Source organism: Crinia signifera, chromosome 3 (assembly GCF_055691185.1).
Source record: "Crinia signifera chromosome 3, ASM5569118v1, whole genome shotgun sequence".
NCBI lineage: Eukaryota > Metazoa > Chordata > Amphibia > Anura > Myobatrachidae > Crinia > Crinia signifera.
In genome coordinates, this window is record NC_139219.1 from 324232804 (window position 1) to 324246171 (window position 13368).

A 13368-nucleotide genomic window follows, 5' to 3' on the forward strand; every position below is an offset into this window, starting at 1 on the left:
CTCTACCTGGCACAGTGTGCCTAAGGGACTCTACCTGGCGCAGTGTGTCTAAGGGGCTCTACCTGGCACAGTGTGCCTAAGGGGCTCTACCTGGCGCAGTGTGTCTAAGGGGCTCTACCTGGCGCAGTGTGTCTAAGGGGCTCTACCTGTAACGCCTACAGCACGCTCTGTCCCTATGTTAAATATGGGAGGGCACCAAAATGTTTAGTTACAGCACTTTAAATGCAAAATGAGTCAGTACAGTATGCATAGTACTGTAACGTATGAGAATAGAGCAGACATGATCTAGAAGCCTCGGGTCACATTCCGGCTGGGTGATGGGAGGGTAACAGGTTCCTGTTCTGCAGCTTTTACGTAAAATAGGAACCTGAGACTGAATTGTGGGGCTTTGATCTTGTCTGGCGGAGTTCTCTTCCAGAAACGTCTCCAGCCTGTGATCACAGATAAACCTGGTAACTGATATGGGCCACTTTATATGTTACTCACCTCACAGCCTTTCATTGATTGAGGGTTTTAATATTCTTTTTATTATATTTTCATTTATTTTCTTCAGGCAAAAATCAGCACATACAAGACCTTATTCTGGCCAAACGTACGTACGTTCCGTATCAGCGTATGTTTCCCGTACGCGGACGTTGAGCGAAAGTCCACCCACAAAACATCCGCATACGGACGGCCACAAAGACCGACAAAGGGGAGTGGCGTACACTTGAGCGTACGCCGCCGTACACGGACGGATCCCCGCTTAGACTCCGACAACTGGCGTACAACAGAGCGTACGCCACCGTTTACGGACGTCTCTCGTCCGTTTTCCCACCGACATCTTGCGGCTATCTGAGCGTACGCCACTGTGCACGGACGGGTCTCTATTGTTTTCAATGGAAAACTCAGCGTACAGTACAGATGGGTCTTGTCCCATCTTGGCAGGGGATGGCGCTGGCGTCGCCAGCCGCCATCCCCCGCCAGCGCCATGGCGATGGTGAGAAGGGGACGCGCGCGCACGAGAGGCGCGCGCGTCCCCTTCCGACGGCGCTTCCATCCGTTCCCCCGGGTCCCCGACGGCTTGCCGGCGGTAACCCGGGGTCCCCACCGCCTGCCCGCATCCCCCCCTAACCCCCCCTAACCCTGTCCGTCTCCCTGAGGCGGAGACGGACAGGGTTTCCGTCGCGCTGGCGACGGAGACTGAGACGCGCGTGCGCGTGAGACGCACGCGCGTCTCAGTGCATTCGCTGGCGTGGCTGCTGGCGGGTCGCCAGCGCAGACGCCATAGCGACCCGCCAGCAAGGATGGGACAAGACCCATCTGTATGTCACCGATCGTGAGAGTGAGCGTACGTCCGTGCAGGGTGGCATACCCTTCACATATATGGACCTGCTAATCTAGCCTTTCAACTATGATTAAGACAATTAAATGAAATTCTAATTGTTATTCAATTATTGTTTTCTATTACCTCAATTGTCTACCTTAATGAACAGCCTAATAAAAATACATTTTACCCCTCCTTACATTTAATATGTTCTAATGTTGCATTTTAATCACTATCTATGTGTCCCCACATTGCTTTTACTTTTAAATAAAGTTATGTTGGTGTTACAGTGAAAAAGTTGACACATGTCGACTTCTGTGAATGAGTGTCCTGCTTTTTAAAGTATACAAAAACACTTTCTGAATGGGTGTAGATGGTTATAAACTAACTACCTTGGCATATATAAGCAGGTCTTAGAATGAATCTTACCTTAAATGAAACCAACCTTTACATGTAGAGAAGTGTAGAAAGATAAGCTTCCAATGTGTTTGAGTGCTGTGTGTGGCTTGCAGGTAGTGAAATCATGGTTTGGACTTAATAGACTGCAGCATTGCTTATTACATTCAGGTGTATGTGTTTGAGTAGTAATCAGCGTTAATTAGCAGACCCAGGCGTCCGCTCTCATGCGGTATCTGTAGGGGTGGTCTGAGGTGGCGGTTGGCGTCCGCCTGTTTTGTTTCCGAAATGCACGTTGCCTTCGCCGATCGAGCGGTAGTAGCAGCGTACATTTTTTGTGCACACCCCCGTGTACGCCCATGTTTACGCCCAGTTTTCCTCATTATTTCGGCCGCTCCCCTCAACACACCCCTATGCCGCCCACAATGACCGTACTCTTGCGGACAGGTTTTTTCGCACGTAAAGAACCGTCCGTGAGCGTTGTGCAGTCGTCGCGCCTGCGCATTGTGGAAGGTACGCATGCGCAGATACAAAAAAAACCCCGGAACGTACGCTTACGGCCCAGCCGCACGAACCAGAATAAACCCCACAGTGAGCCACCATTGTTCTACCCTCACTCATCACCAGAGGGGATAGGGTCATTGGCTCACCAGCAAGTTGTTACAGGCATTAGGTCGACATGCATTTAGGTCGACATGTGTTTAGGTCGACATGCAGGAAGGTCTACATGAGTCTAGGTTGGCATGGGTTAGATCGACAGTGTCATTAGGGCGACAGGGTCATTAGGTCCACATGGGTAAGGTTGACAGTCAAAAGGTCGACATGGGGTTTTTCACAGTTTTTTGAGCCGTCATGTGCCGACAGGCGGTATTTCATGTCCTACCATGAAAAAACTGAGGCCCTTTGGGTGACCATAGAAATGGGGGAGAAGGACATTATTCGTACTGGGGTCATCTATAGGCCACCAGGCCAGGGGCAGGATTTGGACAGGAGCCTATTGCTTGATGTCACTAAAATGGCTTTAAAGGGTGAAGTCATAATCATGGGAGACTTTAATCTACCTGATGTGAATTGGGAGGAGTCTCTTGCAAGATCATCTACAAGTGGCAAATTTCTAAATTCCCTACAGGGAGCCTCTCTCAAGCAATTGGTGAGGGAGCCTACTCGCAAAGACTCAATATTAGATTTAATACTCACAAATAGTGAAAGGATAGCAGACATATATGTGGGTGAGAACCTGGGATCCAGTGATCATCAAGCAGTATGGTTTAGTATCAAGGCAGGGTCCAACTCCAGTCACACAAAAACTAAGGGGTTGGATTTTAGGAAGGCTGACTTTGCAAAAATGGGGAGATGTTTAAGCGACTCATTAGTGGATTGGATGAACTTGAAAGGAGTGCAGGTGAGGTGGAGAAAATTAAAAAGTGCAATACTAAAGGCAACGGACCTTTGTATCAAAAGGGTTAAGAAAAGTACCAGGAAAAGGAAGTCAGTGTGGTTTACTAAAGAGGTATCAACTAGTGTAAAAGCAAAAAAGATGGCCTTTAGGACATACAAGCAGACTCAAAATAATAATGACAAAGAAGTGTATTTTGCCAGACGCAAAGAGGCTAAGAAAGTGATCAGGCGTGCCAAGGCACGAGCTGAGGAGAAAATGGCTCAGTCAGTAGATAAAGGAAGCAAAACTTTTTTTAAGTATATAAGTGAAAGGAGAAAATCAAATGGAGGAATAATAAGACTGCGGACAGACACTGAGAATTTGGTGGAGGGAGACAAGGCAATTGCAGATCATTTAAATAATTACTTTTGCTCTGTATTCACTATAGAAGGAGAAGGGAAGGGACCACAGTTAAGTTGCAAGGACATTCATAAAAATAAGGTAGATGGAGGTACATTTACTAGGGAGAAAGTCCTAACAGAACTTTCAAGACTGAAAGTGGATAAATCAATGGGGCCAGATGGAGTGCATCCAAGGATACTAAAAGAACTAAAAGATGTGTTGGTAGCGCCATTAACAGATTTATTCAACCAGTCACTAGATACAGGTGCAGTTCCAGAGGACTGGAGAAAAGCAAATGTAGTTCCACTGCACAAAAGCGGAAGCAAAGAAGAAGCAAGTAACTACAGACCAGTGAGCCTTACATCAGTAGTTGGGAAAATAATGGAAACACTATTAAAAAAAAGAATAGTGGAATATGGGGGGGCTGTAGATGTGGCATATCTAGACTTTAGTAAGGCATTTGACACTGTCCCACATCGCAGGCTGCTAAATAAACTTGAAAGTGTGGGATTGGATTATAAAACAATTAAATGGATAAGAACCTGGTTGCAGGATAGGAAACAGACAGTTGTAGTAAATGGAGTGCATACTATGGAGGGACATGTTACCAGTGGAGTACCCCAGGGATCTGTACTTGGACCAGTGCTCTTTAATATCTTTGTTAGTGACATTGCAAATGTTATTGAAGGAAAAGTATGCCTTTTTGCAGATGATACAAAGATATGCAACAGAGTAGACACACCAGGAGGGGTAAATCAAATGACTGAGGGGGAAATGTACTAATATGGAAATCCGAAAAAATCGTATTCGTATTGCACCTACGACCGAGTACGAATGTTTACGAATGGAAGTGTTGTAAAAAAAGTCGTGTTCCGGGCTGGTATTAACTATATAGTCGTATTTTAAAAAATCGTAAAAATCGATGTCGTAGCCATGCGTAGGTTTTTCGTGAACTTTTTCGTGTTTTGGAGAATTCGTAGATTGAAATACGAATGTCGTGGAAAAAGTCGTGCCCAAACTATGATATTCTACGAATAGTCGTGAAATGAAATACGAAAATTCGTATTTTTTCCCACATGCGTCACTACGAAAATGAAACCAGATTCGTGATTGGTGGGTTTTTTTTACACTTGGGAGGGCTCTCACAGCCATATATAAGTCGTGGGGGCGCCAAAACTACTTGTGGGTGTAGTTTGGAGTGTGTAGGAGAGAGGTGCAGTGGAGAGTTGTTTGGTGAGGTGAGGTATTGTGCTAATTGATTTCTGAGTGTGTATTGTTGTGGAAGTTGTCTTGTGCTATTGTTTGTCTTGTCCCTTAAAAAGTTTGTCATTGTTTTGAGTCTAATTTGTGTCCAAAAGTTGATATTTGTGGGTGTTTGTGTGAGTGTGTGTGTGTGTGTGTTTGAGGGAAGGAGTAGGAGTGTGTTTTGTGTTGTTTGTATTTACTTTATTGTGTGTTTTCGAAGTTTGTGGTGATGTCTGAGAGTGGTGAGAGTTTCCTGGAGATGGGTGAGGTTGAGGAGCTGGCTGCTGTGATGGTGGGTGATGAGGAGGAGGAGGAGGAGGAATATGTGGCTGAGGAAGGTGAGGGTGAGGATGAAGATGATTATGATGTGCCTGTTGACCCCCCTGCTGGCTCTCAGACGGGGAGAAAGAAGGCATCTTCAGATAATCCTGCCAAGAAGATGCCAATGTTCAGGCCTGCTGAAAGCACTGCCCTTGTCAACACTATAATTAAGTATAAGGACCCACTATTTTTCAAGCCAGTGTCAGCATCACGGAAGGCAGCTATATGGAGGCAGGTTGTGGAAGCGGTCAATGCGCATGGAAGCGTTGTCCGTGATTTTCCAAACTGCAAAAAACGCTTCTATGACATTCGCCGGCTAGTGAAGGAGAAACTAACCAAAGAGGCGAAATATCGACGCAAATATGGGGCCAATGTCCCATCACGCATTGAATGGAAAAACTATGAACGTGCAATGGCAACTCTGATCCCGCAGGAAATCCTAACGCCACCTGGTGCGCTTGATTCCGATGCATATCATGCTGGTGAGTAGTGGTCATTGCTGTCATTGTAGAATGCTATAAAATGTTAAATGCAGCATCACACATACAGTAACTGACATTGTTTACTCACCAATGTGATGTACACATGCAATCAACATCACATGGTTTAGTTGTTTGCATAACACTTTTTCTGTACACATTTGGTCGACACAAACAGTATGTTGACATGTGAAGGTAATTACTTTGAATGCACACATGTTTAGTGTATTGGGTAATTGTATAGCACACACTGTTTGCATTACAACACAATAGCACATATTTGGTGTGCACAAACACTGCAAACCATATTCAAGCTCACTATAACTTAGCTAAATGGATCTTCTCTTTGCCAAAATAGATTCACTTCAGGGTGACAGATGTAACTTGTGCAGAGATCCTTCAATTTGTGTGTGGAACTTCAAAGTGAGATCTATATTGCTATGTAACCATAAAGCACACAGTATTGTCCCTGCACAGAAAATCAATCGCTGAGTTAAATATCATTATCTGTGCACAAGTAACATCTGCCCCACCTGCAGTGCACATGGTTTCCTGCATGTAACATTTTTTATTGTTGTGTAAAGTGAAGTCCAATAACCTCCATAATGCTTCAACACATTGCTAGTTGTTTTAATGTGTATGTTAAAACATACATGCATGTCCTGCTTATGGTGTGTTTTCCAACGTCACTTTGCAATATGGAACCTGTTCACATGTGTGAAACTAATTTATATTTATGTTTGGGTGTGCATTTTTGTATGCACTCTTTCTGTTGATACTTCGTAGTGTTGTTCTTTTTGGATTGTGTCTGTGATTAGAGGAATTGTTGTGCTAACAATGTTTGTTGTATCCCCTAGCAACGGCAATTTGGTCTTGGTCAAAAATATCTTGCAAGGTTTTTGATCAAAATTTACATGCATGAATATTGTGTGTAAATTGTGAGCCATTCATGTGTGTTATGCATGTGCAAACATCATGTATATTGTAACAATCTTATCCAGTTTAAAAACACTTTTCAGCACATTATTTGTACTGCTCTTGTAATGAAGGTGTCATGTTTGTGTGTTGTTGTACGTAATCTCTGATTTCATAGTGGTTGCTCATTGTGATGCTAATGATGTTGTGTTGTGTTTGTGTATTTATCATCACAGAACCCCGTCGTAAACGAAAAAATACAGGAACTCCTTCTGCCTCACCACTGTCTGGACACCAACATATGGGCACCCATAAGTCTAAAGAGAAACAACACACATCCCGTGGTGTTTCAACTCGCCGACGACCGGCACACCATCAAATTAGTTCTGCTTCTGTGGGTGAAGATGAGCCGGATTATTGTGCTGATGACGCAGGCATGTATTCAAATAGTGCCATTGTCACTTTATATTCTCTATGTGGGCCACATTATGTAAGGCTCCAAAGTAGTGAAATGGAGACATATACAAACCAAGGCAATCCGCTAACTGTGTTAGTAAAATGTATACATGATTAGGATTGTCGTCCTTTACATGGTTCCACTTGTGATTAGTACATCTTCTTCTATCTCTCTCTTGCTCTCTGCCTGTCTGTGTATTTCAATAAACTCATGTTTCTCTTCGTATCTCTTTACAGCATCTCGTCCTGCTGCCAAACGGTCAGTCCCGTCGAAAACTACCAGGACATCAGCCACCATTTTCGAAGAGCCAAGCCAGGGAGATGATTTCAATGTTGACACAGGTGTGCTTTCCCATTAATCCCTTATCTCTTTTCTCTCTCTCTCTCTCTCTCTCTCTCTCTATCTCTCTCTCTTTATCTCTCTCTCTCTCTCTTTGCACAAACTCATGTTTCTCTTCGTATCTCTTTACAGCATCTCGTCCTGCTGCCAAACGGTCAGTCCCCTCGAAAACTACCAGGACATCAGCCACCATTTTCGAAGAGCCAAGCCAGGGAGATGATTTCAATGTTGACACAGGTGTGCTTTCCCATTAATCCCTTATCTCTTTTCTCTCTCTCTCTCTCTCTCTCTCTCTCTCTCTCTCTCTCTATCTCTCTTTATCTCTCTCTCTCTCTCTTTGCACAAACTCATGTTTCTCTTCTTATCTCTTTACAGCATCTCGTCCTGCAGCAAAGCGCTCAGTACCCACACAAAGTCACATGACTTCTGCATCTACTGTATTGGAAGTGACACATGTTGATTTATTTAATGTGGATACAGGTGTGTTTTATAATGTAGTTATGCACACATTAATCGGTACATTTGCTCTGTGTTCCTCTATATTGGTAAAATAAATTGTGTTTTAACACTAATACAGCATCTCCTGTGGGAAATCGAACAGCACCTTTACGCCCTCAGAGGAGGTCATCACCCACTTCAGTGGACCTTAGTCCGGGACATTTCTTTGATGTTGAAATGGGTAATTTGTGCTCTCAAGTGAACACATTTCAAAGTGTTTATATGTGTGTGTATATGTTTCTTTCTCTCTATCATATATACATACTGACATACATCTCACATTTTCATGTTTGTTTGTGAAGTCAATGTATGTTAACTGTAATATTTTTATATGCACAGCATCAGGTACTGCTGCTGGTTCTGCCCGTTTAAAAAAGCCTACTGCAACGGCAACTGTGTCAGTGGCCCCGCGGGACAGTGATGATGACCTTATTACAGGTACATATTGTGACATATTGATCACAAATACAAATGACAAGTCTTAAAGTGCAAACACAAATTTATTTCAATGTCTTTTTACCATTTAGCAACTGCATGTGACCCACAGTCTCCAGCACCACTTGGGCCAATGAAGATCCGTCCACCTGTCCTCACACCACCACGCCACCTTACTGTGCCACAAGACACCCATGAAGGTAACAATACTCTATGTAATGGTGCTGATAACACCTACCATGACCCGCTCCAGGAGGTACACAATGCTAATTTACTGCACTCCCATCTCATGTCTGATTACAACTGTGTGCAATACCATAATTTGTGTTGTTGCTACTTCAGCACAGGTGATGTGAATCATACATCAATAGGGAAGTGCATGAACAGAACATTATGCCCCTCCTGTAGTGGTAAATGTGTACAGATTGGGTTATTGTATGGTGTGTATGCTAGTGCAATATAGGTGCCTACACACACACAGATATTATGTATGATGTATATGTTGAACAACAAATGCATGGCATTTATGCTACCAGATGAGAATTCAAAATGTAGCCATGTACTCAATGGAAACGGTACACAATTTTTACCTTTCCTACATATGTCATAAAGCAAACGGTGTACAATAAATTGTCTGTCTGAACACTTTTTCAAAGCGTTGGCAACAATTATTGCACTTGTCATTTCCACCCATACATTGCCTGGTTTATGTTCCAATCACATACATCAAACATAACATCTGTAAGTGTGTACTCAAATGAACTCCCTTGCCATCACATAACCAAATCTCTGCTAAAAAGATTCAATTGTAATTAATGGTTCCCCTCAGCTAATTTGATACAGGCTTGTTTGGCCAGTCCATCAGTGCTGCAGCTGACATCATTACATAATTACTCGGAAAGTCCAGAGTGTTTTTGCTTTTCAGCCAGGATTTCGCCATTTCTCATACATTGATTATTTCATTAGACACACTTCCTGTATTTGGAATTGACCATGTAATGCGCAAATGTAATCACTAATAATTATGTGGTTCACTAATCAGTTTGAAATAAGCACAGGTTAAACAACATACATTAATGATTAAGTGAGTGTGTGCTTTATGTGGCCTTTGGGTGCAGCAGGCTCATTGGTGCCCAACCAAATGTATTTGTTGCTGAACTCTGTACTAATTGCCATAACAATTCACCAAACACATGTGCAGTGCAGATGGGTCCAATTTAACATGTATAGAAACATATGGATTTGTTCTAGTCTTGTTGCTGGGAAGCATATGCAGAGTAAATGTTTGTGGATTAGAGCCAACAGCAATTTACATTTCAGTGCCCACACACCACAGGCAAATTTAACTAGCTGCACATGTTACATGTGGCGCACCTGCACTGTACATGCTTCTAGCCATGTATGTCAAAATTCCAAACTACAATCACATTGAATTAAAGGCAATAGTGCAAATCTCAGTGAAAGTCCTATGTAATATCAAAAATGTTACCTGAACACAGCTGGCAGCACAGCATGTTTCCCAACATGACTGTCATTCTGCTTGGCTAATGGCCCATTTTGCCAAAACGGAACTTTAAGTTGATGATAACATAACGATCTTATCCCACACCCCCTTTAAATGTTCACTCACCCTTATCAATGTGTAATAGTGGCCAATCACACTTAAGGTGCATACACACTGTACAATTTTGTAGACCAATGTAGTTGAAAGACATTTCCATTGAACCCAGTGTCCTGGAAGAAAGATACTGACAACAAGCAAATGACGAATGATGATGCGCATACCCGGCAATTGTTTATCACAATTGTTTGTCAAGTGTGCATGCAGCTCAATTTGAATATGTTCCAAAAAGAGGCTATAAACTGTAGCTAGATCTTTCGTCTATTGGGCACATTTGTCTACAACATCTTTCATCCAGGACACTGGGTTCAATGGAAATGGCTTTCAAACAAATTGGTCTACAAAATTGTACAGTGTGTATGCACCCTAACTCATTTGCCAACAATTTGTAAGTATGTGAGAAATTTTGTATGTGTGTGGGATGGGACTAAAAATTTGCATTAAATGTGCTGTCCGTCCATCCAGATTGTTCATATTAAAATGTGTTTAAGTGTAAAAAAGTGTACATACATACTGAAATGTGTAGTATTACACCAGGTGTAGGTGTGATTTTCACATGTGTGATGTTAGGTATATAGTATACATCCATATGTTTACTTATCATTGTAAAATATTTAGCAACAAGTACAAATTGCCTAACACAAGTGACTTATTAAGATTAGGTATTTGTACTGGATATATGAAATATGGCAGTGGACTAATAGTCATGTTATGGCTCTTTATTATAGGTGTTGTCATTCCTGAGGATGATGCCAACATGGATATTGAAGAGGAGCCGGCCTACAGGCAGCATTTGCGGCAACTGCCCCCATCAACTCCACCCACCCAAAGGCTACGTAGCCCACAATTACCCTTCAGTCCAACACCAGTGTCGGGTGGCCCTATTGCTGATTTTTTCCAGAACTGGGGGGAACAACAAGGGCGATGTGAGGCAGCATTCACGAAGCAAGCCCAGAACAGTGAAAAAATTTACCTGGAGACAGCACGCATCTCAAAAACACTGACCCTCCTTCATAAGGATAACAGGGCACTGCTCAAGTCGCTTACAGAAATGCGGGTGGAGCAGATGGCGTTCCAAAATCGCATGGTTACACAAATGGAATCACTATGCCAACTACAAAACACCCACAGCCGCCTATTTGAGGATATATCTGTCTCTTTCCGTGAGCGAAATATGATGGCGGCCAGAGAAAGCACCACATCTCACAGCAGCAGTGCTACGCCCCTACCAAGTCCCCTCCCTTCACCAGCACGCCGGTCAACCAGACAAAAACCAAAGGAAACCACCAATGTGAAGGGGTCAAGGGCATCCAAACGTTAATAGACCAATTTCAATTGTGTAATTTTTTAATTTTATGCTCTTTTTACATTCAAACCACAAGTAAAAGAGATTGGTGTTCAACATTTCTGCTTGTTATTGTCCATAATTGAAGCACATCATATATACACACATTACAATGCAAAATCTAAGAACATAAAACACTTTGCTATTCTCTTTCCAGTACACATGAAAATAAACAATATATATGTTAACACCCACATACACACACCACCAAAGGGAAACATTTGAGGAAAAATCTTTAACATGTATGAAATCCGTTGGATTCTGCAGGTAACTGCCATCGTGTATTCAGACAATAGAACACCTTGAAATAAAAGAAAAAAACAATTACACATAATCCACACACATATACACATAAAATATTTGCTAACACTTACTTCTGCACAGCTATGGAATCAGTCGGCAATTTTTTTGGCCATAGGAGATACAACTCTGCCACACCAGGTCTTTAGAAGAATTATCCCGAGCAGGGTGTGAAGAACCCCTGGAGGCTGCATGACAAAAAACAGGTAGGTGTTCAGATCAACATGACCATACGATGTTGACGGCTGCATTATGATTTAAGCCGTGAAGTTTGAAAAAACAAATTCAAAACACTAGTACAATGGAACACTTACGATCATTTTTATCCAAATAATGAAATCACTTACAAACAATACTTACAGGCAAAAGACAGTCCAAAAAAATCACATCCAGGTACCAGGCAGACCAGGAAAACAAGCCCCATACACACGATCAGCCTACACAAGCAAAGTGGGAAAAATATAGAATGAATGCTCCAAAATACATGTATTGATATGTGGGTGTGACTTGGCAATTACATAACAGTTACACCTAATGCATACAACATAGACAGGATCAATGCCACAAAATTGATTTAGGTGAAACTATGCAAAAGGTTACCAAATGAATAGTTATGTAAGACATCAGAAAGCAATTTTAACATGTAAGTGGTCCTGATAGTTTGAGCAGTGATATGTGCATATAGCATGTCCTTAATGTTGGCCATATGCCATAGTTACTCACCACTAAAGGATGCCTCAATGAGTTCATTGCGAATCTGCCGCCCAGACGCTGTACTCCATCTATCACCAGATGTTTCCATTTCCAAATCAGTCTCACTGTCTTCTCCGCCCTCAATGTCTGGTAGATTTTGATCCAGACAGAGGTTGTGAAGAAAACAGCAAGCCATCACAATTTTCGAGACCTTTTGGGGGCTGTACAGCAACAAGCCACCAGACTTATCTAGGCACCGAAAGCGAGATTTTAATATGCCAAAGCATCTTTCTATCACACATCTGGTGGCCTGATGCGCACGTTGAAAATTGTGTTCTGCTTCAGAAAGGGGGTTAGACAGTGGAGTCAGGAGCCAGGATAAACAGGGGAACCCCTTATCACCTGAAAATAAGTTATGGTTTCACAATGAGAACAACACATGACATGATTGTTTGATTACACACATTAGGACATATATGTATTACATTACTTGCTGTTGGTCAAACATGCAGATGACACTTCTTGCATCTTCTTAAACATATATTAGTCAGATCAACATGCATTAGTGAAGTAAAGCAGCATAAAATGAACAAGAACCTATCAATACCAGATATGTATGTCGCGATGTATCAAATAATTATTTGGTTATTCCAAAATAACGAAATATTGATATATGAAACGAAATTAATATTTATATATATATCTATCTATCTAATATATATATATATATATATATATATATATATATATAGAGAGAGAGAGAGAGAGAGAGAGAGAGAGAGAGAGAGAGAGAGAGAGAGAGAGAGAGAGAGAGAGAGAGAGAGAGAGAGAGAGAGAGGCACAGACATATATATCTATATCTATATATATATATATATATATAAACAAGCAGGTATGGTGACTCATACATCATCGGAGATGATTGAAGGCATGGCAGTACAGGGTTTAGTGCACCACATTTGTATTGATGCTTTAAATTGTGTTTCAACAAACCCTGTAGTGTGATGTCTTTCATGAAGTTCGGCTATGTATGAGTCGCCATACCTGGTGGTGCAACAGTCATTTAAAAAAGAAACAAGTGTATTTCATCAGCTGCGTGGAGTGGCAGATCTCTCACACCTGTATATCTCTATATATATGTATTATCTAGCAAAATATACAGCTCTATACATCCTAATATGTAATATTAGATATATGTAGATAGCTAGATATAGATATATGTCCATCCCTAATGGTAG

At 41.9% G+C, this 13368-nt stretch overlaps 1 long non-coding RNA gene across 1 annotated transcript; it reads left to right on the forward strand.

Annotated features, from left to right (window-relative positions):
• The first annotated feature begins 7610 nt into the window (after nt 1-7610).
• Nucleotides 7611-8164, forward strand: LOC146062809 (uncharacterized). The gene is made up of 3 exons (XR_014471530.1): nt 7611-7718; nt 7816-7917; nt 8076-8164. It is a non-coding gene; the product is annotated as an uncharacterized LOC146062809 (long non-coding RNA).
• The last annotated feature ends 5204 nt before the right edge of the window (nt 8165-13368 follow it).